General features: G+C 30.1%; 1 long non-coding RNA gene across 1 annotated transcript; it reads left to right on the top strand.

Moving 5' to 3' along the window:
- Positions 1 to 427: 427 nt before the first annotated feature.
- On the top strand, positions 428 to 1,417 carry LOC108663900. Its single transcript, XR_001929999.1, has 2 exons — positions 428 to 463; positions 1,343 to 1,417. It is a non-coding gene; the product is annotated as an uncharacterized LOC108663900 (long non-coding RNA).
- The last annotated feature ends 2,381 nt before the right edge of the window (positions 1,418 to 3,798 follow it).

The following is a 3,798-nucleotide window of genomic DNA, read 5'->3' as shown; positions in this document are numbered from 1 at the left end:
TATTTCATGATATTTTGGTGATATTTGATGTTTGGTGAGGTTAGAAATTAAATGGGAAATTTTGGTGTGAAAATCTGAATTTTTACCTAATGTATAGACATGTGTGATTATTGACCCAGGACTGATAAATTGAATCTCATTCGCAGTCACTGAGGTAATTTAGGTATAATTGGAGTGTAAAAAGTGAAAGAAATTGATTTGGAGTTAAATTGGAGGTTTTAGCCAATTACACCGAGAATAATGCAAATTAGGTCGAATATCGTATTTAAACGGCTATTCGGACATTTTGCATCACATTTCGTGCATTCATATAGATTTATAGAACCTAAAATACTTTATGATAAATTGACACAATTTATTGAAAATCGTGTCACGTACGATATATAGGTGGTGAGCTCTCTAACAAGGGTAAAGAGATTGTGCCCCAAGATCGGGAATAGGAGTATATCGAACTCCTAGTACTGTGAGTAACCTTATTATCATTTTAATTATCTAAAGTCTGTTTTAACTCGATTTTGGTGAAATTTTATGAAAATGAGTTAAATGGCAAATTTTAGGTTTTATAAACAAAAATGTGTTTAAATGAAAAGATTTTATAAATTATCTTGAAACGAAATAATGATTTTGAAAATAGAGTAATTGGAGACCACCGGTATGTTGCAAATTTATGATTGGAAATTAATGACTTATGTTATATTGTTATTGTGTTAGCATGATTGGCTGGGCTGTGTTTTATTAATTGTATGAATTGTTTTATTTTACCCTTGCAGACTAGGTAGTAATATATTAGCCCTGTCATGCTGTCAAAATTTTATTGTATGGTGGGTTTAGCTTACTGTAGTAGGCGAGTTTTCGTGGACTAGCCTATTAGAGGGAATGGTAAACCCCGTTATATTTTACCTCAGTTGGAGAGGCGAGTAGGGTAACTCTCGAGGTATGATTTTAGAGTTCACTTCACGCCAAACCACCACGTGAAGGTGAGCTCGGCCAACGCTAAGGAACAACTATATTTTCAAAATGAAAACATGTTTTATGCATACATGACTTTCTAATAACCTTGGCGGACTTAGTTGAGATAGCCCTTGGCCAAGGTATTTTAGATAATTGAGTATGAAAATAAGTTTTGGCATGAGTCAAGCTTTTTAAGAAATTCATAAGCCATACTGATTACTTGATTTAAATAAATTGATTTCATTTGGTTGAAATAAGTTGAAAGATGATAAATTATAGTTTGATGAAATGTTTTAATAGTCTCCTTTTACTCGCCTTTAGATATTTTGAATGATGTTTGTTTACTCACTGGGATTTTATAATCTCACCACCCTCCTTTCCACCCATTCAGGCATCAGGATAGTCGGTAAATAGCTCATTTCATTGAGGACTACAATTGGATTGGCATCCTCAAAATATGTAGGTTCAATTCTTTTGACACTTTTAGTCATTTGTGGGCCCACGTGTTACTGCAAATTTAATTTTATACTTTGGTTATCTATAGTACAATATATATGAATTTATTTTGCTTTTTCATTTTAAAAATTATTTACGCAGTGTTCTAAAAATATTGTTTTATGAAAAAATTGAATATTTTATTCTATATCTTTATTATATTCAAATAGTTATAATTTCATTTTAAATGAAAGTTTTAGACATTTAAATTTATTTTTTATTATGAATTATGTGTTTTATACTTGCATACTATATTTTTAACTGGTTTCGAAACTTTTGAGAAAAAAATGACCAAAATGCCCCTATGATACAGAAATCATTTTTTTATTGATTTTAGTTGGAAATAGCTTAGATTCTTTTAGAACATGATATTTGGTAACGGTTGCTCACCGGGGAAAAGAGAAACTGATGTTAAAGCCTTGTGGAGTTCCGGTTGACAATCTAGGTAATGAGTGTCGATCGGGATAACGCAGCAGTTGTCATGGGCTCGATGGGAGTTCCGGGTCATGACATTGGCTTTACAAGCCTTTTAATCCAATTATTACTTCTACAACTAAACATAATTTTAAACCTTTTAAAACAATGTTTAATGAATTGATTACATGCTGTCCATATTTGAATTAAAACAAAAAAAAAAACAAATTTTAAAAAAAGCCTTCAAAACTTATATACATCAAATCAACACACAAATCAATCCAATTAATTATCACCAAGAATCAAGCTTGCATATTACATGAAAACATCAAACAATGGCTCTGATACCACTGCTGAGAGTCAACCTCATGCTCAAATATGAAAACAATCAAGAAATTAAAATAAACTAGCATTTAATCAGAGAGATAGTCAAATACTATTGGATCAATGTTTGTGTTTTTCATGTAATTTTTCAAAATAATTATGAGTATTCATAAGTTTAAGAGTTACATACCTTGCTCTAGATATAGTAATCAAGAGCCAATTAAATAAAAAACACTTGTGATGAAGCAATAAACCCCAAAAAAAGAATAAGATGGTTTAAAATCCTACAACCAAAATCTTTGCTTCTTCATCTTTAGGATTTGTCAAATCTTCAGCCACCCAAGTGTTTGGCCTCTAACAGTAATCCACACAGTGACCGAATAAGACCTTCTCAAAGGTAGGATTTTACTTGTTATGTTAAATATCATGTATTTACATCAATATTTTTACAATGCTTGTTCAATCCTTATAATGTTTTACGTTAATTTTTACCAGTTTACGTCAAGGTTTTTCTACTACTAATTTTCACCGTAATTCTTTTATCCTCACTATTATTCATGCATAGATTAAAATTTATAAGCTATAAAATACCTTAAACTCGAGAATAACAATTCAAATGTTTAATTCCTCAAAAATTATGTTTATTAGACATCATTGACTTGTTACATTAAATATCACATATTTACGTCAACATTTTGAAAATGCTTGTTCCACTTTTATAATGTTTTAAGCTAATTCCTATCACTTTATGTCAAGGTTTTTCAACAACTAATTTTCACCATAATTCTTTTTATTCTTACTATCATTCATGCATAGATTAAAATTTGTAAGTAGTAAAACACTTTAAACTTGAGAATAACAATTTAAATGTTTAATTTTCCTAAAAATTATGTTAATTTGATATAATTGATTTGTTATATTAAATCTCACACATTTACGTTAATATTTTGACAATCCTTGTAAAACCTGACCCTATAAACACATGTCATGACATACATGCATTGAGTAGCATGTTATTATGTTAGAAAAGCACCTAAGAATAGACGAAACCCAATATTGTACCTAACGGTACACTTAAATTGATTTAACCTCGAACTAGTTCAAATAGGAATTGTAGGATGAAATTTAATATTTTATAGTCAAGGAATGACTAAAAATGATTGTTCGGAGTTCGAGGGTTCATTTGGGGTAAAATCGAAAATTTTGATGTTTAGGGGCATAAATCGTCATTTTGCCACCTAAGATAATAATTTGATCATGGAGTGAAATTTTTGACCAAGATTAACTATTTGGAGTATAATTTAATGATAGGAAGTGAAAAAGTTTAATTCTGGTGATTTTTGGAGTGTAGGGGCAAAAATCATAATTTTACCACCCGAGGATAAAATTTGAGATTTTGAGAGAATTTAGATCAAATCTGACAAATTGGAGAATGGTATGAGTATAAGGGATGAAAATTATGTCTATGGGCAATTTTTCAATTTTTTGGGCAAAAATGTAATTTTTCACTTTTACGGGGGCAAAAGTGTAAATTTCAAAAATTACTCCACTGAGACTTTGGATAAGTCTGAGAATTTTATNCTAAGCTATGAATATATGGGACAAGTGTATGGT

Source organism: Theobroma cacao, unplaced genomic scaffold, assembly GCF_000208745.1.
Source record: "Theobroma cacao cultivar B97-61/B2 unplaced genomic scaffold, Criollo_cocoa_genome_V2, whole genome shotgun sequence".
NCBI lineage: Eukaryota > Viridiplantae > Streptophyta > Magnoliopsida > Malvales > Malvaceae > Theobroma > Theobroma cacao.
This window is presented reverse-complemented; position numbering and strand designations above follow the sequence as displayed.